This window comes from Leucoraja erinacea, chromosome 10 (assembly GCF_028641065.1).
Source record: "Leucoraja erinacea ecotype New England chromosome 10, Leri_hhj_1, whole genome shotgun sequence".
NCBI classification, from domain to species: domain Eukaryota; kingdom Metazoa; phylum Chordata; class Chondrichthyes; order Rajiformes; family Rajidae; genus Leucoraja; species Leucoraja erinaceus.
The window spans coordinates 50,747,722-50,772,670 of NC_073386.1; the positions used below are offsets into that span (position 1 = coordinate 50,747,722).

At 41.2% G+C, this 24,949-nt stretch overlaps 1 protein-coding gene and 1 long non-coding RNA gene across 3 annotated transcripts in view; one reads left to right on the top strand and one right to left on the bottom strand.

The window, feature by feature from the left end:
- dnm3a (dynamin 3a) overlaps positions 1-24,949 on the bottom strand; it is a 154,187-nt gene that overhangs the window by 51,796 nt on the left and 77,442 nt on the right. The window lies entirely within an intron of this gene.
- On the top strand, positions 18,729-23,543 carry LOC129701187 (uncharacterized). Its single transcript, XR_008724166.1, has 2 exons — positions 18,729-21,879; positions 21,961-23,543. It is a non-coding gene; the product is annotated as an uncharacterized LOC129701187 (long non-coding RNA).

The window sequence follows — 24,949 nt, forward strand, 5'->3', positions numbered from 1 at the left end:
CCCATCTTCAACCTTCATATTCCATTTAATCCCCCTACCCCCCCCCCCCCCCCCCCCCCCACCTGTATTTCACTCCACCAGGCTTTGTCTTATTGACAATCGTCCTGACGCTAGCTTACAACTCATCCCCCCTACCCCCCCCCCCCCCCCCCCCACCTGTATCCTATCACTCACCAGGCTTTGTCTTATCCCCCACGACAATCCGTCTGAAACAAGGTCCTGACCTGAAATATCACCTATCTATTCCCTCCACAAAAGATGCCTGAGTTACTGCAGCACTTTGTGTTTTACTCACGATTTCAAGATTCCAGTTCCTTGTATATCAAAATAGTTCACTGGCTTTAAGTCATTTTTGAGATATACTAAGAAAAAGACACACAAAATGATGTCAGGCAGCATCTCTAGATGAAATGAACAGGCCTCTCAAATGAGTGTAAAAGGCAGTATATAAAGTATTTCTTTGCACCTTTACATTTTACCCTTCCCACGGGGGCAGCACAGAGGCACAACGGTAGAAATGCTGCTTTAAGGGCCTGTCCCACTTGGGCGACCTGATCCGCGAGTTCTGGCGAGTTGCCCTCGATTCATACTCGCAGCTGGTTCGATCGTAGGTCTTCGTGACTCCACAGGCATACTTGAGGCGTCGTAGGTCGCGGATTTTTTTTCAATATGAATCGCCATGGAAAAAATCGATCCTTGACGTTTATGTTGTAGGTTGTTTTCTCGAGGGTAGTCAAAGGCTCCGATAGTCTTCAACTGGTCCCAGGTCGTCACCTCCACTATTCGATGTCCAATTTTCCCGAAGTTTGTCGTAGCTATTCTTCAACATGGTCTTAATTGGCTCCTATAAATTGCCAATTAGGTCGTGTGTACAGCGCCAGATACCCTGGTTCGATCCTGACACAGGTGATCGTACGGAGTTTGGTCGTGACCATGGACCGGTGGTTCCTCCCTGTCCCAAGAGCTTATAGCTTATTGCCTATAAATTGCAGTGTACCTCTAAACGAGTGCAAATCGTTGGTCGGCAAACTATATCATTGCTATCTCTAAATGCTGCAGATAGACACAAAGTGCTGGGGTAACTTTGGAGAAAAAGGATGGGTGACATTTTGGGATGGAACCCTTCTTCAGACAAGTTCCTTACCTTAATAACCTAGTAACACAGTGTTCCCTTAAGAGGCTTGCAGTGTTTTCAGGAGGCACGCGTGGACCTTCTCATGAATATGGAAGGTTACCACACCCTTAAATCAGAACGAGTGAAGTCGCAACCCATGGAACACTGGAAATCGACAATGTCGAGCACGGCTTGTTGTAAAAAGTGATAAAGATGACTAAAGCCTCCAGCCAAGCTGGGAAATGACAACAAGGGAGCTAATTCATGCAGCTCCATTATTGCTGCTGAGCTGAGGGTAGTGACAGTGCTTACTTTTGTTCTCCACACTGTGTAGGAGTTCACTGTATTAGTCACGAGGGACTCACAGAAAGCTGCTTTGGAGAATCATGCTAAGCTCCAATTTAACAAATGGTGAAAGTTCGTCAATTCTGACTGATCTATTTGACTCTGAACATTTTTTTTAATTGAACTATGCCGAAGTATAACTTCTAGTTATAGAGCTATACAGCACTGAAACAGGCCCTTCGGCCCAACTCGTTTATAGCGACATAGTTGCCTAACCGAGGTAGAGTCATACAGCAGGGAAACAGGCCCTTCGGCCCAACTCATCCATGCCGACCAAGGTGCTCTATCCCTGTCCGTCCCATTTGCCCGTTCTTGGCCCATATCCCTCAAAGCCTTTCCTATCCATGTAGTTGTCAGAGTGTCTTTTAAATGCTGTTATTGGACCTGCCTCAACCATCTCCTCTGGTGGTTCATTCCATACACCATATTCTATCGCCCTCTCATTAAACGTTGTCCATCAGGTTCCTATTAAATCTTTTCCCTGGACCAAATTAATACATTTTAATTTGTGTTAGGTCTGTCTTCAACTACTAATGCTTTACTTTCGATTCCCTTTGATTTAATTTCCAACATCAGCTTCTAAAAGTCCCACTCTATCAAATGCTATCTTGATGTCAGGATGCCACGTATGGAGACCAAATGCAAATAATGATGGGAACTCAAATCAGTTTGCCATAGAACTGTTTAGACCACTGTGCCAAAACCTGCTGTCTTTCTGGAATTCCACACTGGAATCCATCTTGGTGACCACACTGACCTTCTTCATGCTTTTGTAACGGGCAAGTTCAGTTTTTTAAGTTTAGTTTCGGGATACTATTGCAGAATTCTTCCGCAGAAACAGTTATAATGCGTAGAATATTGACATGATAGGAAAGCAGTAAGAGATAGATGACAACTTTTTTTTTGGACTACTTAAGAGTCATTGATCCATACGGCGTGGAAACATGCCCTTCAGCCCAACATGACCATGCCAACCAAAATACACCATTCCACGGCCCATATTCTGGTAAGCCTTTCCTATCCATGTACCTTTCCAAATGTCTTTTAAATGTTGTTACATTACCTCCCTCATTTACCTCCAGAAAACTGTGCATTTAGTGTCTTTCCAGAATTACAAAAGAGGGCACTCCTAAACTGTGATTTCTCAAATGTGTTACAAGATGTAATTGGAATCAGACATTTTAGTTCATTCTTTTCCAACACATGGTGCTCTTTCATTAAGCCACGACTCGGCTATCTTATTTTACTATCCTTTAATTTAGTTTAGTTTTCGTTTAGAGGCCCTTCGGCCCACCAAGTCCGAACCGACCAGCAATCCCTGCACATTAAGACAACTATACACACACTAGGGACAATTTTACATTTATACCAAGCCAATTAACCTACAAACCTGTGCGTCTTTGGAGTGTGGGGGGAAACCAAAGATCTTGGTGAAAACCCACGTAGGTCACAGAGAGAACATACAAACTCCTTACAGACAGCACCCGTAATCAGGGTGGAACCCGGGTTTCTGCCGCTGTAAATCAGCAACTCTACCGCACCACCAGCGTGCCGCCCTATTCTGCAAGGGATATTGAGCAGGTAGGCAAGATGAGCATCAACGGTTCATCTTGGCACAGCCAATATTAAACATTACAACTGGCCTGTACAAAAAATGAAAAGATGCAAAAGTGTACAATTGAAAAGATGTACAAAGTTGTTGGCAAACTTGTTTTTGAAGCTGAGGAAACTAAAGATTTCAATGCAACATAAGAAGCACAATTGCGCACAGTATTACAGAATTAATATGTCTTTGGAAGTTCCCTTGACAACGACTATCGCAATGTTTCAGAATAATTTAGACAGGACATGAATAGGATAGGTTTGCAGGGATATAGGCCAAATGCAGACAGGTGGGGTGAGTGCAGATGGGGCATGTTGGTTGGATTGGGAAAGTTCGGCCGAAGGGCCTGTTACTACACTGTATAACTCAATGACTAAACTATTTGACATCAACATCTGAATTATGTTCCATTAAAAACACTTTGTGTTTTCAAATGAAGAACGTATTGAAAGTAAATAAATTGGCTTTTTTTCCTATACCATTTAGGGCGGCAGGGTGGCACAGCGGTAGAGTTGCTGCCTTGCAGCACCAGAGACACGGGTTTGATCCTAACTACAGGTGCTGTCTGTATGGAGTTTGTACCTGTGACCACGTGGGTTTTCCCCGAGTGCTCCGGTTTCCTTCCACACTATAAAGACGTGCGGATTTTAAAGATTGTAAGTTGTCCCTAGTGTGTAGGATAGATAGTGCTAGTGTGCGGAGATGGGACTCGGTGGGCCAAAGGGCCTGTTTCTAAGCTCTAAACTAAACTAAATATTGATTAGCTTGTGGTGCCATCAACATAATTTATGTGGGTCCTTATGATCTAATGATGAGTGACAGTTGCAACATGCTATACCATTAGAAAATTAGAACCACCTGTTTGTAAAATAAGATGGGAAATTTCAGAAGCAAAACTTTTCCTCCATTTGACAGAGAGCAATGAGCGGAATGATCTGAATGTTCAAATGTCAGGCTCTAAAAATCGCATCCATCAGAAGGATTTTAACTGAATGCAGTAGCCTGCAGCTTATACATGCGAGTGTAGAATTATGTTATATGACTGAGAAAAAAGCTACTCAGCCCAGTTGTGGTGGCACAGTGGTAGAGTTGCTGCCTTACAGCGCCTGAGACCCGGGTTCGATCCTGACTACGGGTGCTGTTGTTTGCAAGACCACTCAAGTACCGGTAAAGTCGGGAGCACTGTTGTTGCAGTTGCAGACTACAATCAGTACAAATGGATCTGTTACATTGCTACAAGAGAAAATGTTGCTGTACCGTTAACAATTGAATGACAATTAAACGCTGTTGAATCTTAATTCATGCAGCACCGTGGCGAAGCGGTAGAGATGCTGCCTCACAGAACCAGAGACCGGTGTTTGATCCTGACTATGGGCGCTGTCTGTATGGATTTGTGCGTTCTCAGTATGGATAGAACTGAGGAATGGTAAGGGTAAAAAGACACTAATGGGAGTTGTCTACAGGCCCCCAAACTGTAGCTTGGATATATAGCCCCCCTCACTGTCTATCTTCAAATCCAGTGTTAAAACGCATTTGTACTCCCTGGCTTTTGACCATGCCTGAGGCTTTGCTTCTGTTTGTGGTGTTTTTGATGTTTCTTTATTTTACATGTCTTTTCCTACTATTTCTTTTGATTGTTATTTTTGGTGTGTATTAACTTTTTTTGTCAATGATTAGTGATGTACAGCACTTTGTTGCAGCTATGTTTGTTTTTAAAGTGCTCTATAAATAAAATTATTATTATTATTATTATTATTATTATATAGGGTGCAAGTTGAATCAGGAGTTAAAATTGGCATGTCGCAAAGGTAATGCTACGGTTGTAATGGGAGACTTCAACATGCAGGTAGACTGGGAAAATCAGGTTGGTACTGAACCCCAAGAAAGGGAGTTTGTGGAGTGCCTCCGTACTGGAGCCTACTAGAGAGAAGGCAATTCTGGATTTAGTGTTGAGTAATGAACCGGATTTGATAAGGGAACTCGAGGTAAAGGAGCCATTAGGAGGTAGTGACCAAAATATGATAAGTATTAAGCTACAATTTGAGAGGGAGAAGGGAAAATCTCAGTATTACAGTTGAACCAAGGGGACTATGGAGCCATGACGGAGGCCAAAGTTGAGTGGAAGGATAACCTAGCAGGGATGACAGTGGAACAACAATGGCAAATATTTCTGGGAATAATACAGAAGGTGCAGGATCAGTTCATTCCAAAGAGAAAAGAAGATTCCAAGGGGAGTAAGGGGCGACCGTGGCTGACAAGGAAAGTCAAGGACAGTATAAAAATAAAAGAGAATAAGTATAACATGGCAAAGGTGAGCGGGAAGCCAGAGGATTTGGAAACTTTTAAAGAGCAACAGAAGATAACTAAAAAGACAATACGGGGAGAAAAGATGAGGTACGAAGGTCAGCTATATAAAGGAGGATAGTAAAACCTTCTCTAGGTATGTGAAGAGGAAAAAAGTTAAGACCAAAGTTGGGCCCTTGAAGACTGAAAAAGGTGACTTTATTATGACGAACAAGGAAATGGCAGACGAGTTAAACAGGTACTTTGGATCCGTCTTCACTAAGGAAGACACAAACAATCTCCCTGATGTACTAGTGGCCAGAGGATCTAGGGTGACGGAGGAACTGGAGGAAATTCGCATTAGGCAGGAAATGGTGTTGGGTAGACTGATGGGACTGAAGGCTGATAAATCCCTAGGGCCTGATGGTCTGCATCCCAGGGTACTTACGGAAGTGGCTATAGAAATCGTGGACGCATTGGTGATCATTTTCCAATGTTCTATAGATTCAGGATTTGTTCCTGTAGATTGGGGGGTAGCTAATGTTATTATTACTTGTTACGAAAGGCGGGAGAGACAAAGCTGAGCGGCGGTGTGAACTGTGAGGGGGATGCTACGAGGATGCAGGATGACTTGGACAGGTTGGGTGAGTGGGCAGATGCATGGCAAATGGAGTTTAATGTGGATAAATGTTTGGACATCCACTTTGGTGGCAAAAACAGGATGGCAGATTATTATCTAAATGGTGTCAAGTTGGGAGAAGGGGAAGTACAAAGAGATCTGGGGGTCCTTGTTCATCAGTCACTGAAAGTAAGCATGAAGTGAAGAAAGCAAATGGCATGTTGGCCTTCATAACAAGAGGAGTTGAGTATAGGAGCAAAGAGGTTCTTCTGCAGTTATCCACCTGGGGTATTGTGTGCAGTTTTGGTCTCCAAATTTGAGGAAGGACATTCTTGCTATTGAGGGAGTGCATCGTAGGTTCTTTAGGTTAATTCCCGGGATGGCGGGATTGTCATATGTTGATAGAATGGAGTGGCTGGGCTTGTACACTCTGGAATTTAGAAGGATGATAGGTGATCTTATTGAAATATATAAGATTATTAAGGGATTGGACGCACTAGAGGCAGGAAACATGTTCCCGATATTGGGGGAGTCCAGAACCAAGGGTCACAGTTTAAGAATAAGGAGTAGGCCATTCAGAACAGAGACGAGGGAAAACTTTTTCACCCAGAGAGTTGTCAATCTGTGGAATTCAATGCCTCAGAAGGCTGTGGAGGCCAATTCTCTGGATGCTTTCAAGAGAGTTAGATAGAGCTCTTAAAGATAGCGGAGTCATGGGATATGGTGAGAAGGCAGGAACGGGGTACTGATTGAGGATGATCAGCCATGATCACAGTGAATGGCGGTGCTGGTTTGACGGGCCGAATGGCCTACTCCTGCACCTGGTGTCTATTCTCCCTGTGACCGCGTGGATTTTCGCCGGGTGCTCTGGTTTCCCCCACATTCCAAAGACATGCAGGTTAATTGTCCATAGAGTGTAGAATAGAATTTGTGTACAAATTATTGCTGGTCAGTGTGGACTCAGTGGGCCAAAGGGCCTGTGTCCACGCTGTTTCTCTTTAAAAAAAAGCTAAACAGTTGCTCTCTGTCTATCTTAATATTTCAGACACCTCCCACTTAATCTCTATAAGCTTCTATTAAATTCTCAAATATATACTTACCTTGATTTCCTTGAAAGATATCAATTATATTAGCTTCTGGCAACATGTTGCCCATTCTCTGGGTAAAGTATTAGGATTCATGAACGATTGAGTTACCCCAGAAGTGCAATCATTTCCATAACTAAATGGTTAACCCTCTTTGACATGAAAAGTGCTCCTTTGGTCCTATTTGTGGAAAAGGTGGACCATTTTGTTTTTATTCCCATATTTCACCATTTAGAGGTGTCTCTGGCAATATCTTATTTACCAGAGCACAATCTGTCTCACCTGGAAGGTGGGGTCCCTGGATGGAGGTGTAGGGACAGGTGTAACATCTCTGTCTCACCTGGAAGGTGGGGTCCCTGGATGGAGGTGTAGGGACAGGTGTAACATCTCCTGCGGTTGTAAGGGAAAGTACCTAAGGTGGGAAGGGATGAGCAGTTTGTGTGGGAATGGATGACCCACCTACTACAATCAGTCTGAAAAAGGATCCCAACCTGAAACATTGTCAATCCACGCCTTGCATAGATGCTGACTGACCCACTGAGTTACTCCAGCACTTAGTGTTTTCCTCCATTTAGAGTGCCTTCCTGAAATATATCCTTTTAAAGCAATCATTTTTTTTGTTTGTTTTGGTTTTGTTCTCTTCTGGTTTCAATGGGCAATTGAAACCAGAACTGGACTATTTTCTATTATGGTGCATCCCCAACCCCCATCATTTGTTCCCTCTCAATTCCTCCATTTCATTCAATGCAAAATTTAAAGTAGTGAATGAAAAATAGGAAGTAAAAATAGAAAAATGTGAATCCTGCATCAGACAGCATTTGGGGTGAGCGAAATGTTTCTGATTGAAAATCTTTCATCGGGAAGATCTGATGAAAGGTCAATGACCTGAAATATTAATTCCCTTTCCACTATTCCTCCCCTTCTTCACTTGGTTTCATTAACCACGTTTTTAGACATTCGATCATCCACTCCCAGAACATTTTTCCTGTTCTTTTCTTGCGTCATATTTCTCTTAGGTGAGAGCTACACATTTCCATCATCTTCCTACTATGTTGAAAGGTCATTGAACCCAGAGCATGATGGGGAGTCATAACCCCAAAAACCAAAGGATTTGGATTAGGTGAAAAACAAAAATATTTTAAAGCTTTAATCTGAATTCAACCTTGCTCATAATTTATGATTTATTAAGGGAAATAGACTTGGGCATTGGAGCCAAAAGCAAGTTTAGTTTAGTGTATTATTGTCACGTGTACTGAGGTACAGTGACAAGCTTCTATCCAGTCAGCGGAAAGACTATACATGGTTACAATCAAGCCGTCCACAGTGTAGAGATACAGGATAAAGGGAATGTTTAACGCAAGAAAAAGTCCAGATTGGACAAGATGGCGGCGCCTGTCGGCAGCAGCCTCTGCAGTCCGTCTGTCTTTTTTTTCTTTTTGTCCTGTTAAGTGTGGATGTCTTGGTTTTAGTTTTTATATTATTTTTAGCTGTGTATTTGTGGGGTGTGGGGGAAACTTTTTAATCTCTTCCCTGTACGGGGACCCGACTTTTCTTGTCGAGTGTCCGTTGCCGTTGTCGTTGGGCCTAACCTCGTGGAGCCGGCGGCCTCCAACTGGAATCGACCTGGAGCTCCAGTCGCGGAGCCTGCGGACTCACCATCGCGGAGCTGGCGGACTTCTGAGTGCGGAGCACTGTGGTGGTGCACGGCTGTGACCCAACTTCGGAGCTCGGAGGCTCCGGCTGCAGGCCCTGTGGAGCTTGGGAACTCGCGGGTCCCTTGTGGGAGACCGCTTTTCGGAGCTCCTGCAACAGCAAACTTCGCCCGCCCGAATCGAGCGGTTTAAATCAACCCGGAGCGGGGCCTTACATCGCCCGGCGCGGCTTAAAAGGCCGCGACCATCGCCCAGTGGGAGGGGGGGCCTCTACATGTAACATCAGGAGCCTTGATCGGCTCGATGCAGCAGTTTGGCTGCTTGACTGCGGGAGGGAATGGGCACAGAGAACAGGGAAGAGATAAGACTTTTGCCTTCCATCACAGTGAGGAGGTTTTTGGGGATTCACTGTGTTTTGGGTGGAATTGTGTTAATTGTGTATTTTTATGGGTTTTTTTGATGATGACTGCAGAAGCGCAATTTTGGTTGAACTTATGCTCAAATGGCAATAAACGATTCTGATTCAGTAAAGTCCGATTAAAGGGAGTCCGAGGGTCACCAGGGAAATAGATGTTCAGGCAGGACCGCTCTCTTGTTGGTGATAGGATGGTTCCATTGCCTGATAACAACTGGGAAGAAACTGTCCCTGAATCTGGAGGTGTGCATTTTCACACTTCTGTACTCTTGCCTGATAGGAGAGGGGAGAAGAGGGAGTGACCGGGGTGAGACTGGTCCTTAATTATGCTGGTGGCCTTGCCGAGGCAGCATGAAATGTAGATAGATGCATTGGAAGGCAGGTTGGTTTGCGTAATGGTCTGGGCTGTGCCCATGATTCTTTGCAATTTCTTGCGGTCTTGGATGGCGATGTTCCCAAACCATGCTGTGATGCACCCCGACAAAACACTTTCTACGGCGCATCTGTGGAAGCTGGTGTGAGTTGTTAGGGACATGCCGAAGCTCCTAAGCCTTCTAAGGAAGGAGAGGCGTTGGTGTGCTTTATTGGCCATTGATGGTGATATTTACTCCTGGGAACTTGAAGCTTTCAACCATCTCTACATCAGCACTGTCAATGTGTACCACTTCGCTCCTGAAATGCAGATGCTGGAATTTTGAGCAAAACACAAAGTTCTGGAGTAACTCAATGGGTCAAGCAGAATGAAGGGAATGGATGGGTGATGTTTCGGGTCGGGATCCTTTGTTTCAGAATATTGTTTTTTTAAATGATCCCTGGTCATTCCACAGTGCTTGACATTCACTGGATACGTTTCTCTGAAGTACAACTACTGCTGAACGATATCTTCCCACAAATTATATTAAGAGTTGGCACGGAGCAGACTCAATGGGCTATTTGGCCTAATTTTGCTCCTGTGTCTTAAGGCTTGAACCTACAATGTGCTGATTGAAATGAAAGTGGCCAATGCCAACATGGACTTTGAGGAATCCAGCATCCTCAAAGTTAATCTGTTTATCACCATCCCCTTCCAAACCAATGAGTTTCACTCTCCGTGAATGGAACATCAGAACACACATCTCCGACTCCCATCTCTACTCTCACTCTTTCATTCCCGCAATCTTCGTTCATCCCCAATATACTGCACCCATGCTGAATCCACAGCTGTTCTATAGTGAATACGAGTACATATTTTGTAACTTCCTGATCATCAGAATAGTTTATTCCCCTCCGATATCAGGCTTCCGAATGGTCCTTCCGTAACCTAGGGTACGGTCTAATTCATCTCTACCCCATTGTGGACATTGGTCTGTCTCTGGAACTGATGCGCTACAATGCTGAGAACTATATTCTGCACTCTGTTATCTATCACTTTGCTCTACCTATTGTACTTGAGTTTGACTTAATTATCCAATTTGATTGGATAGCATGCAAGGCCAGTCTTTTCACTGTCCTTCGGTACACGTGACATAATAAACCTAAACCTAATTGATCAATGCACTTGACCTCCATTTCCAAGGTTGAAAAATTACTTACATAAGTGCATTGTGTAAAGTATTTCCTCAAAAGATACTGTGATATCAATTCAACATTCGACACAAACACAACATTGTACTTTCTTTCATACATTCAAGTTAGTTAGCGATACCAATCTAATGATAGGAGCACACTTCCCTGATACGAATCAATGTTATAGGACATTCTATTAATTTTCATCAATGTGAAATAAGACACAAATTCCCTTTTCCTTCCTTCCTCTAAACTCAAAACAATTTTAATTTAGTTTAGTTTAATTTAGTTTAGAGATACAGCGTGGAAACAGGCCCTTCGGCCCACTGAGTCTGCGGCGACCAGCTATCCCCGCACATTAACATTATCCTACACACACTAGGGACAAATTAGATTTGTAACAAGCTAAGTAATCTACAAACCTGTACATCTTTGGAGAGTGGGAGGCAACCAAAGCTCTCATAGAAAACACACGCGGTCACAGGGAGAATGTACAAACTTCGTACAGAAAGCAACACGAGTCAGGATCAAACTCGGGTCACTGGTGCTGTAAGGCAGCACCTCTACTGCTGCGCCACCATGCCGCCCCAAATCTATTGCTGAACAGCAGGAATGGAAGTTCCACACTCTGATCACAACAAATAAGCTTTACCTATATTTCCCAAAACAGTGACAATTGGCAGCCAGTATGCATCTTTGTCTGTTGTTACCTCTCCAAGACGTCAATCACTGACAGGCCTATTTCAGATGTTTAAGAAGGAACTGCAGAAGAAGGGTCTCGACCCGAAACGTCGCCTATTCCTTTGCTCCATCGATGCTGCCTCGCCCCCTGAGTTTCTCCAGCTTTTCTGTCGGCTTATTTCTGATCATCATTTCCTTTATCAGGTAGTTCACTGCCTTCCTCCAACCTCACCAATACCTTAAATCTTTCCTAGAGTGAGTCCTCTCAGGTTTAGTCATTCAATGGGGTGGCACAGTGGCCAAGCGGTAGAGCTGCTGCCTCACAACTCCACAGAACCGGGCTCGATCCTGACTCCAGGTCCTGTCTGTACAGAGTTTGTACGTTCTTCCTATGACCGCGTGGATTTTCTCCGGGTGCTCCGGTTTCCTCCTACATTTCCGAAGGCATGCGGGTTTTGAGGTTCATTGGCTTCCGTAAATTGTCCCCAGTGTCCAGGATAGAACTGGTGATCGTACTGGCATACGGGCGATTGTTTATATTAGTAATACAGCATGGAAACAGGCCCTTCGGCCCACCGAGTCGCGGAATGTTTCCACACTGCATCACTGAACTAAACTAAACTTCACCTGGAGTTGTTTCACCGCTCCGTCCCTTAAATCCGATGATTGCACTGCAACGAAAGCCCCCTTGTCTGTTGCCCGTACACTATCTGATTCCTTTCAAAAGCTCCCGAGCCTCAAGGCATTATCTTCAATCTGCCAACCCTCCTTCTCCAGCTCAAAACTAATATTACTTTCAGATCCAAGCTTTCTGCCACTTCTAGTCTCTTAGAGAGCGGTCCTGACCTCCCATCTACCTCGTTGGAGGTTTAGACTTTACTGGACTTTATCGTGCGCTAAATGCTATACCCTTTATCCTGTATCTGTATATTGTGGACGGCTTGACAGTAATCACATATAGCCTCTTTGCTGACGGTATAGCACACTATAAAAATGCTTTTCACTGTATCTCGGTACACATGACAATAATAATAATGAACTAAACTACTTCACACAGAGGGGGATGGCATATATGAAATGAGCTGCCAGAGAAAGTGGTTGGGGCAAGTACAATAACAACATTCATAAAGATATCAGGACAAGTTTAGCGTAATTATGGCCAAATGCAGGCAAATGAGATTATGCTTAGATGTTCGGAATGGAGGAGTTGGGCTGAAATGTCATATCAAGTGCCTGGAATTGTAGGTAAATCATCCTGTCTTATTTTACACGTTACTTCCACAATGTTCAACACGGTCTACTCAGGGTATAAGTGTTCCCGACTATAGTTTCATTTTCTCCCATTACAATTTGCATTTATCCCTGAAGAGTCTCCCTTCCTGCCCCAACACGTTTACCTTCAAACAACCCGCATGAAGTGTGAACAACATACCAATGGAATCAGAGTGGGACTGAAACACCGTGCCTATCCCTCCATACTGGCCCTACCCCAGTAACATGCTCAGATTGAATAAGCTGTTTCATCAACATTTCCATATACCACATGTTTCATGAATAAGACTGCTAACTTTGATCTATGTATCAGGGTAAGGGTGTCTATGCAAGGGTGTCAGGAGTAATAGAGGGAAGGCAGGAGAATGGGGTTGAGAGGGAAAGATCAGCCATGATTGAATGGCAGAGTAGACCTGGTGGGTCAAGTGGCCTAATTTAGTTTAATTTAGAGATACAGCGCGGAAACAGGCCCTTTTGCCCACCAAGTCCATGCCGACCAACAATCCCAGCATATTAACACTATCCTACACACACTAGGGACGATTTACATTTTTATGCAAAGCCAATTAACCTACAAACCTGTACGTCTTTGGAGTGTGGGAGGAAACCGAAGACCTCAGAGAAAACCCACGCGGTCACGGGGAGAACGCTCAAACTCCCTACAGACAGCACCCGTCGTCGGGATCGAAGCCAGGTCTCCGGCGCTGCAAGGCAGCAACTCTACCGCTGCGCCACCGTGCCGCCCTAACTCTGCTCCTTTAACTTATGAACTTATCATCACCTAACGTACAGCTATTCATCTCCGAACACTTACTTCCTCTGGAGTTTTCCATTCTCTTCCTTTGCTGATCGTTCCTCCATAAATACTAACTCGTGCAAAAGCTAGGTGCCAGTGTTTTGTTCAGCACGTGTTACATCCTACCCAAACTAGAAACTCTCTACTGGTTATCTATACTGCAACTGTTTGCTTGAAATCAACGCACATGCTTACCTTTGCAATAATAAAACATAGAACTGTACAGCACAGGAACAGGCTCTGTAACCCATAATGTTAGTGCCCAACATGATGCCCAGCTAAACTGATCTCATCTGCCTGCACATATCTCTTTATTCCCTGCATTTCCATGAGACTATCCAAAAGCCTCTTAAACGCCACTATCGTATCTGCCTCCACCACCATCCCTGGCAATGCATTCCAGACCCCTCTGTGTAAAAAAATAAATTGCCCAACGCATCTACATTAAACTTTCCCCCTCTCACCTTATAGCTATGCCCTCCAGTATTGATAATTTCCACCCTGGGTAAAAGATTCTGACTGTCTACCCTATCTATGCCTCTCATTATTTTATATACTTCTATCAAGTTGCCCCTCAACCTCTGACGTCCCAGAGAAAACAATCCGTCTGAAACCCTCTAATCCAGACAGCATTCTGGTCATTTCTCCTCAGCACCGTCTCAAAAGCACCCACATCTTTCCTGTAATGGAGCGACCAGAACTGCACTATTCCAAATGCAGCCAAAGTCCTATCAAGCTGCATCTCCAGCCATGCACTCACTTCTGAATTAGATTTTGCGATAATTTAGCCTGAGTTTATCAAACTGTCATCATTCATGGAATTCTTCAGAAAGCCTGAGACCTTTCATTCCTCTTTAAAACAGATTCTTAAATTCTCGCTCTTCCTACATGACGTTAAGCACCTTGCTAAGAACAGCACCAATTTTACTTTGAGAAGTGCATAGATATAGTGTTCAGTGCGTATGTTATTTTGCAATTTAATTTTACTTGACCATATGAGAGCTTTAATACCTATGTAGATTTGATGGTATTACATTCTTGCTTGCAGTATATAATCAGAGATTAGTTTAAATGAAGAAGTAGGCCATATGGCTCTTAAAATCGGCAAAACTCTGGGAAATCTAGTTAATTCCCTCTTCTTCATGCCTTTCTCAATCTCCTCTGACTTATTAAACTTTATATATATTCACGCAATTCCTTTCCTAAAGCTTCTGTTAAATCTATATCCATTAGCCAATCCTTAAGACTCTTTTGGGTAATAAAGTTTGCCCTCATGTGACCTTGGTTCTTTTATCAGTCACCTTTAATGTGTGCTCTCTGATTACTGTTCCAGGTGTGGACTCCTATATATCAGTGCAGGCTCGGCGATTGTTTTGCTGAACTCCTCCGCTCAGTCCGCCTAAACCTACCTGATCTCCCAGTTGCTAAACATTTTAACTCCCCCTCCCATTCCCACACTGACCTTTCTGTCCTCGGCCTCCTCCACTGTCAGAGTGAAGGGCCTGTCCCACTTGATAATTTTTTTCGGCAACTGCCGGCGTCATATCAGGGTCGCCAAAAGATTTTGAACGTTTCAAAATCCAGCGGCGACAATAAAAATGTTGTGACACTTGAAAAAACACCGCGCGTCAATACATCATCACGCCGTGTCACCGCCGCATCACGCCACAAATATTTTGGTTAGTCAATGATGCCGGCAGTCGCTGAAAAAATCGTTGTGGGACTGGCCCTTGAGGCTCATCACAAATTGAAGGAACAGCACCTCATATTTTGCTTGGGCAGCTTACACCCCAGCAGTATGAATATTGACTTCTCTAACTTCAAGTAACCCTTGCTTTCCCTCTCTCTCCATCTCTCCCCCTTCCCAGTTTTCCCACTCGTCTCTGCCCTTCTGATAAAATCTTATCTTTGTCTGCTTTGTTGTCAACTTCCCTAAGCGAACAATGATCTATTCTACATTTCCCTTGACCTTCGTCTCCTTTCACACCTTAGCCTTCCATATCTCTGTATCTTCCTCTCGCCTGACTCTGTCTGAAGAAGGGTCTCGACCCGAAGCGCCGCCCATTCTTTCTATCCAGAGATGCTGCCTGTCCCGCTGCGTTACTCCAGCATTTTGTGTCTATCCTCTGATTATTGTTTTCCCAGCCGCTGAAATAAATCTCCCTTCATTTAACATGATGACTGTGGGCTTGAGAACGTAAAAATGCTTCAAATGTTATAGCTGATTAGAACTTCAGCCACAAAACAATGGGTTAAGCATCTATCAGTTAGAAAAGTACTTTAAAAATAACCTGGTGTGGAGCGGCAGCAATGAAATTCTAAAATGGATCTTGGGCAATCAACCAATATAAACAAAACACACACCAGCATGTTAAAATTGAATGATTGCTCCTGATATTTTGCTCTGGTGCAATATATCTAACTTCCAGTCAAACAATCGTACATCGTCGAAATAAAAAGGCATCTGATTAAAAACAGGGCCAGCTATAGGATGGAATACATTTATAACATACTACTTACAATGTGTTCTGAATTGTTAATGATGTATATTAGTTAATGAATGACAAAACACTTTCAATTGATTTTACATTGGCAGAGTGGTGGAGGCCTGGAATGTATTGCCAGGGATGGTGGTGGAGGCAAGATTCAATTTAATTGTCACATGGACCAATTAAGCTACAGTGAAATTTGAGTTACAATAGTGGCTTTAAGAGGCTTTTGGATTGGCACGTGGAAGTGCAAGGAATGGAAGGACATGGATCATGTACACAGATGGGATCAGTTCAACTTGGCATCATGTGCAGCATAAATATTGTGGGCCGAATGGCTCGTTCCTGTGCTGTACTGTTTGTTCCATGTTCTATGTACTTATTTAAGCCACATGCCCACATTTTCCAAAGTGTTTAGCTTTATTATGTGTGCCAAGAAACAGTGAAAAACTTCGCTTTGCAAGCTATCCAGTAAAAATCAGATAATACACTACCTAAATATAATCGTCAAACTCAAGTACAATACGTAGAGCAAAGAGGAAGATACTGAGTGCAGCATATAGTTCTGAACATTGTTCCATCGACAAAGTCCAATGTCCATAATTGGATGGAGGTGAATCGGACAGTACCTTAGCTCATGGAAGGACCATTCAGAAGCCTGATAAACGAGGGGAAGAAGCTGTTCCTGAGTCACACTGGATTTGTTATTTTGTAACAAGAAACGAGTGCGGGTGATCAGTAATTTTCAAGCATAAATTACAGGTAGTGCAAGTTTAGTGTGTTGGTTTATAAAAGTGTACTGAATTTAGGGTTTTGCCACAAAGACAGCCATGCTTTGCTCAAATTGTTACCACTGGGAGTTTTCATTAATTGTAACTGTTTTGGGGTTTTCAAAGGGGTTGTTAAAGTCGAGGAATTTTATTTTTGGCTCAAGATGAACCAAGACTACATTTTAATTTCGAAGAAACTGACTTTGTTGAAATCAATGCAACTGGAAAATACCATCTTCCTCTCTCTGATGTGGTCTGAAGAAGGGTCCCAACCCGAAACGTTTCCAGAGCTGCTGCCTGACCTGCTGAGTTACTCCAGCTTTTTGTGTCTATTTTGGGGAATTTTTTTTGTAATTTATTTAGAAATGCTCATTTATTAGCCATGAAACTGAGTTAATAATGTTAAATATTTTAAATACGAAATATATCACATTTTGAAAATGTTTCCCACATCTACTGATTCTTGGAAGATTTTGAGTTCAGCAATATCTAAATTAATTTGAGAAATCACTTCTTGTTAAAAAAAGTTACTTTTGAAAACAAATGCAAATTTGAACATAATTTACACCTTTTGCTGAGTGCACCAAAGTGAAAATCCTATTTTATAGTAACCACTTATGAAACCTCAATTTTCATACAAAAAACCATCCTTATCTATGTCAAGACTCCTTGAAGATGGACATGAAATGCTGGAGTAACTCAGCGGGATAAACAACATCTATAGAGAAAAGAGATGGGTGACGTTTCGGTTTGTGATCCTTCTTCAGACTGAAGGAGGATCTTGACCCAAAACGTCACCCATTCCTCCTCTCCAGAGATGTTGCCTGTCCCGCTGAGTTACTCCAGCATTGTGTGTCTATCTTTGGTGTAAACCAGCATCTGCAGTTCCTCCCCACACACTCCCAGGCTATTTGTGTTAAAATCATAAATATCAACTCAGGATCACAATACAGATACATTTCTGTATCAGACTAAGAAGAAAGTTAAGAAACTATATATGTGATGACCTCAAGTTTCTTACAGAATTATTTTCCAATTGAGAAATTACTCTGCTAAGTAAAGATATGAAATACTGAATTTAGTTTAGTTTATTGTTGTAGCGAGATACAAAAGCTTTTGTTGCATGCAAACCAGTCATAGAAAAAACTATACATGATTACAATTCAGTCGTTCACAGTGTTCAGATACATGATATAGGGAATAATGTTTAGTGCAAGATAAAGTCCAGTAAAGTCCGATTAAAGATAATCCGAGGGTCTCGAATGAGCTCAGGACTGCTCTCCACTTGTGGTTCAGTGATAGAGTGGTTCAGTTGTCTGATAACAGCTGGGAAAAAACTGTCTCTGAATCTGGAGGCGTGCGTCTTTTACACTTCTGTACCTCTTGACTGATGGGAGAGGGGAGAAAAGGGAATGGCCGGGGTGAGACTGGTCCTTGATTATGCTGGTGGCCTTGCCGAGGCAGCGTGGAGTGTAAATGGAGTCAATGGAAGGAAGGTTGGTTTGTGTGATGGTCTGGGCTGTGTCCACATCTCTGCAATTTCTTGCAGTCTTTATGGGACCCTCTTAACTAACATTTCACTTACAGTAAACTCACCAATTTTATCTCGACAAACGTCTGATATTGTCCTCATATAACAGACGGTTGGCTTAAGTAGCAGAAAAGCATCAAGGCATGCTATTGGTACAATAATTGATTTCAATCAAAACTTTTAGTAGAACCTTTGTCAGACTGATAGAACATAATGAGTGGTCAAATTTTGATTGTTTTCACTAGAGTGTCAGTCACTGAGAGGTGCTCTGACAGGAGTATAAAAAATGAGACATAAACAGCATAAAAATCAGAGTCTTTTATCTCAGGGTGAAAATGTCAAATACTAGGGAACATTGGTTTAAGGTGAGGAGGGATAAATTTAATGGAGATGTGCAGGGCATGATTTTTTTACACATTGAATGGTGGGTGTCTTGAATGCGCTGCCAGGGATGGTGGTTCACTTACGAGAACGGTGCTTAAGATGCGATTAGGCAGATGCATGCACGGGCAGGGAATAGAGGAATAATCGACCATATGCAGGCTGATGGGATTAGTGGGGATTGGCATCATGGTTGGCACAAATATCATGGGTTAAAGGGTGTCAGAGGTTATGGGGAGAAGGCAGGAGAATGGGGCTAGGAGCAAAAGATAGATCAGCCATGATTGAATGGCAGAGTAGACTTGATGGGCCAAATAGCCTAATTCTGCTCCGATCAATATATCTTACATTACGGTATGTAATTAGTCTATGCAATACTTGTCCTATGAATACTTGAATGCAAACATGAATGCAGACAAATTCATCTCCTTTTGTTTCAAGGGCATAGAGTTGAATCTTTCCATGACCTCAATGGAATAGTTTTCAAGCAGAGTCGATTAGATATGCAATATTAAAACACATTTGTTACGATATTAAAATGCATTCAGTATCAGTATAAGGGAAGAACTCCTAGGTGAGGCATCTAAAGTTTGAAACTGATATCTTTTAGTTTTGAGAATAATGTAAATAACTTTCCTGCATTACAAGCTCAACTTTCACTTTAAGCACTCAAAATTAAATCCAATATAAGTCAGAAGAGACACAAGAAACTGCAGGTGCTGGAATCTCGAGCAAAACACATAGTGCTGGAGGAACTCGGTGGCCCAGATGGCATCTGCAGAGGGAATGGACAGGTGACATATTGGGTCGGGAGCATAATTAGAAAACCTGTGTATGAAGGAATTGCGGATGCTGGTTTACACCGAAGATAGACACAAAATGCTGGAGTAACTCAGTGGGACAGGCAGAGGGAATGGTTGACGTTTTGGGTCGAGTCTGAATAAGAGTCTCGACCTGAAACATCACCCATTCCTTCTCTCCAGAGATGCTGCCTGTCCCACTGAGTTACTCCAGCATTTTGTGTCTATCATTAGAAAACCGATTATTCAGTTACTTTGAATTGTTTATTGTTGGTTGGAGCTTGCTGTGTGTACCTTGGCTGCTATTTTCTATATTAGCACATTGAGTACACCTGAAAAGTGCTTCATCGACTGCAAAGTGTTTTGCAAAACCCCAAAAAGATCTATGGGAACTGCGAGCCAACTTTCTTTGTATCCACAGCAATGTGCATCTTCACCATACCAAGTGCTGGATTGAATAAAAGAGACTGAAAATATTACTCTCTTAGAAGTGAATCAAACAAATTATAGTGAGATTAGGTTGCTCCAAGTTATAACTGTGCCTATTAAATTTAGATGAGCAAAAAGGTAAATTCAGCAATAAAAATATACAAGCATGCACTGTACACTAACTAATATAGTACAAATGTTTCTCGTACCTAATATATCTTAATTACATTTCTAAATGGCGGACCAGAACCATTTTAAACCTGATCTTTTGTGATGAAATGTTAAACATTCAATAATTTGCATTTTTATGCTACTTCCCTAAATGTGCAGATGTATTAAATTCAAGACCAAAGCTCTCTGCGAAAGTGTGATGTGTGACTTCATTTCTTTTCAACATCTGTTTCATGCAACTAATTTCCAGCTCTACACTCTGGAGTTAATGAGTGGCTGAAAGCATGTTACTGTTGGGGGAAAAAAATTCAAAGCGAACAAATTCACATATATTGCTTGCAAGATATGGTTCTATGTATACATTCAGTTTTGATTTAAAGCAGTGTTTTCACTCTCCACATAGTGTATTTTGTTACTGAAGCATATCATTAAAAATCCAATGCTGACTTTGGCAGCCAGAGTCCAGAGTGCAAGAATGTCTTACTTGAAGCAGCTGGGAAATATACACCGGCTTACTCCACAACTTTATATTCACCCTAGTCTAAACAGTGTTCAACTGCATTGTAACTTTAAGTTACTTTAAAGACTGTAAAGCTGCAGCAAGTAAGAATTTCATTGTTCCGGTTCATATCCTGTGCATATTACAAGGGTGGTTTGTTTTGTTTAAGGATAGGTGCGAACACTACTGAGAATGACACGAATTAATGTATACTGAAAATGTCTGAAGAGTTTTCACACATTTTGCTTTGTATATGATTTTTATTCTGAATAAAGTTTATTTTGGGTTAAATAGACTATCCTGTGCAAAAGACAGATAAATACTCTTGAAATCTTAAACTCGCACCATCTAAATAAATTCAACACAGCCTTTTATCATGCTTTTGTACTTGATGCATTTAAGTGTGGAAATTATACAGAAATTGTGGAGGAGGCGTACGCTAGATCGAAAGATCTTGGTTCTTTAGAGATCAGCTAACAATTCAGCCAGCGAGACAGCCAGCCAAAATAGCTAACAGGAAATAGGAAGGCCACATGTGGAACTAATTACTCATGTGTAGGCCATGACAAAGAACATTTCTCCAGACTTTTCATGAGTTTTACTTTCAGGAAGTAGCTATAATTACTGTTCAAGTCTAGGGCATGATTCTTGCACTGACAGTTCCAGTGTTTGAGAGGAGCCCGTACCCTTTTTTATACTGAACGGAAACTGAGATAAAACTGCAACAAATTAAAAACAAATGTCATGTTCACAACGGCTTAGGTATTGACTAACATAGGTGTGGAACGGTATTCCTGTCAGTTAGAAATATCTGTTGTAAACCGCCGCACTCAAATGGTTCATCTTGATTTTACAGCTTTTCCATGGAAGAGGCCTACTTCCTGCCTCGCTCGGAGAGCTGGCTGAAAGATGAAATGACTGTTTAGCATTACACTGAAACATCTGGTACCATTTTATATACAGACCCATGTCTGAGAGCAGGCAATTCTAGCGGTTTCTCCAGCGGCACAGTGCATACCCAATCTCCCTGGGGTGACATCATCCCATATATGGGCTGCTAGGTCCAGCCCACCCCTTTTTTTTTTCTTGTCCTAAATTCATTGCCAGATCCCCGTCTCCTGCAAATGTGCCACGTCAAGGCTGGAAATCACAGTTCTTTTAGAGACTTCAGTGTACGCAGTCAACAGTGGATGGTGAACTTGGTGTGCATGTATAATTTCTTTGATGGCAGAAGACAAGAAAGAGTCAAAAGGTCCTGCTCCGTCGCCCCAGTGTTCAGACTACCTGTTCAGGACAATACTGTTGTACAGTAGTCTGCACATTGGTTAGACTGGGTAAGGGAAGGCAACAGTAAGTTTCTTTCCACACTTTGCAAGGAAGACAGATGAACAGTGCGACAGTAAGAGCAAGTATTTTTCTTCCCTTCACCTTTTTACTTTTTGAAAAGAAAAACAGCAATGATGAGGAACTCTTCCTACAGGAGGCTCTCGCCGCATAGTTTAGCAGCTGGAGACATGCCTAGGCCTAAAGTTGGACAACACCTGGTACATGACCTGCCGAACTTCACTGACTTGATCCACCATCATGAATGGAGATATGTACCATTTGAAAGGAAGGGATTCAACGCTAGGTTTTCGACTGTAAATAACACAGAGGTCCTCCCGTCAATTGAAAATAGTTTCTTGTACCATTTCTTACCTCATGATCAAAAGTTCAGATGTGTCAGTGCAATGATCTAATCCATTCCTTGATTTTGTGTCGTAACTGCAGCTAATTGTATGAAGAAAATTGATTTTTGCTTTAATAATTTAATGCATTCAATGATCATTTTTTTTATCTATGCGAAATTCACTGCAAAATTTAGCTGTGAATATGCAGCTTATGTGAGCATTTTCAATGAGTTAATTACTATTTGAGGAGATAAACTGATTTCAGATTATTTTAAGGTGAGTAGTACAAATTAGGATTTTGAATCAAGAATTTGTATGAAGTATTAATTAATGTGCTTAAAATGTTTGGGTTTTAATGCAGTATGTGAACGTTTATAGCTGATAAAAGTTCCATCTACATTATCGACAACAACAACTCATTCATCTAGGAATGGTGGAGGAAGAACTTTTTTAAAAACTGCACTGTTGGTTAAAAAAAAATGCACGTATGACTAAAATTAATAGCAGAAGAAAAATATTCAGACTGTTTTAATTTGGTTCAGCGTTAAGAATGGAAGAGCCATCAATTTTTCCATAGAGAATTATGAAACATTCAAAAATCAAATCTCACAATTTGAAATGAGAATTTAAATTAATAGATTCCAGAAGACCAGTTTAAAAGGATATTTTGTTACAATTTGCAAATTAATATTTGACTGAAAGAGTAGCCCCTTTTTCAGCAACATCATTTTATATTATATTCAAGCTCGTTACTGAGCTATAACTACAGCTGCTTGGCACATGTTTCAGGAAAAAGGAATGCTTAAGAAATTCAAAATAAAAGGTCTTATCAGCATCCTCAAGGGATTACTGTACGCTGAAGGCTTATTTTCTGTGAGGCTAAATATGTGTTGCTAATTTTACAATCACCCATTCACAGTTATGCTGCATCATATCCACTGACCATCTTGCTCTCCCATTTGACGTGAAGAAGTATTAGTTCCCACTATTTTAGTGCGATAGTTGTTCAACTTATTATTGGAAACACTTTAAAATTATAATTTACATTGCCAATTTAGGAAGTTGCATCATCTGCTTAAAAACAACTCCCAACTATTCTAAAATTATATTCCCATGTATATTTGAGCCATTAATCTTTTTTTTAAGAGAATACCTGCTCGCATTTCACCAATATCCTACGTATGGGTAAGATATTAGATCGAACCTCACGGCATATTTACTGAACTATTAATATTTATGAATAAGGACAATCATTTTGAACAAAAGAATCACCACAAAATATGTAAGTCTTAAGACAAAGTGTGAGATTAGTTCAGTAGTTTGCATGGAATTCGAAGCAACTAAATTTAATAAAAAGTATATCAATCTTTTCCTGATTAAAATCATTTTTGATCAGGAAACGCTGAACAAAAAAAAATCTACTTTTGGACTGGCGTTCAGAGAAATGAATTTTTCCAATTAGACATACATTTCTCAATTGATTTTTAACTTCCACCATATTTTTTTAAATGCCAAAGTCGATTTTCTATGTGCAGAATTAAAATAATAATCGCCAATCTTAAATTTGATTCAAATATAAGAATAATGAATCCCATCGAAAATAAAATGGGAAATAGACACTTTGTGAGTAAGATTGTATCATTTGCAAGATCACTCTTGTGTTTTAATTTTTACTGCTTATTCTTAATCCTGGTGTCCTTACTAGCCCACTAAATTGTTTATATTAGCTACGTCGCAGTTATAGACCACCCAAGCCTCCAGCCGCCTCCACGTAAAGTGGCTACAGTCAGGAAACTGTGCCTTGGCCATTTTTCAAAGAAATACATTTCTGCTGTATCAGGACCAACTTCTCCTTAATTCACTTTTTTTTTAGGTGCTTGGCATATTTTTCAGAAATAAACCTCTCTTCAACTTCATAACACTAAACCATTTAAGAAGAATTGAATTAGCTGTCTGTGACAATTTATTAACTCCACTATTGTTAAAAAACATTTTTTTTTTCTGTTTTGCCTTTTACTTGAGAAGGATTCAGACCTTGAGTAGATTTTTGATTTTTTTTTAATGAATTGCTGTTAAAAGCTATTTATTTAATAATCACGTTTGCTAGTTGCAAGAATTGGTGTTTTCAATAAGGTGTAAGGAATAAAAGTTGTTCAAAACAGAAAACTCAGGGTTTTTTTAGAATGAAACGGAAATGTATCAGTTTGAAAATAAACATGCAATTTCCACAAATCAATGGCTGTGCTTTACGTCAAAACTTTGTACAAAATCCAGGACATTGGCGAAGATTTCATGACTAGATGGGTGTTCAGTTCAAAGTAAATATTTGAAAATATTCATTTCCTGCCCTTCTGCCAGTACATAAAGCATAAAATCCAGTCCATTTTTGTAGTGCTTAAGATTAGGGGTTTGGGCCATCAGTGTGCAGTTTATGTCCCTATTGTATGGTGCTATCTATTCCGTGAAGCAGTACATCAAACCAACTTGCTTGTGAAATTCATTGGAGTCTATTGATCCTAAAATGTAAATATTGGACAAGTGCAATTGGTAACCATTGCACATGAATAACAACTTATTAATATAGAAAATGTTTAAATCACTCTAAAGACTACCTGTATCTATTTCTATACAGTAACATCTCAACAATAACATTGCCCTATATTCAATCAATTAATCTGATATTAAATTGTAGTTCAGATTATACTCATTTCTAAAGTCATAATAATACCTTAAAATATATTGCAATGTTCTGCATTTATCGTTGTCAACTATTTCTCCATTAAGACATTGGAAATTCAA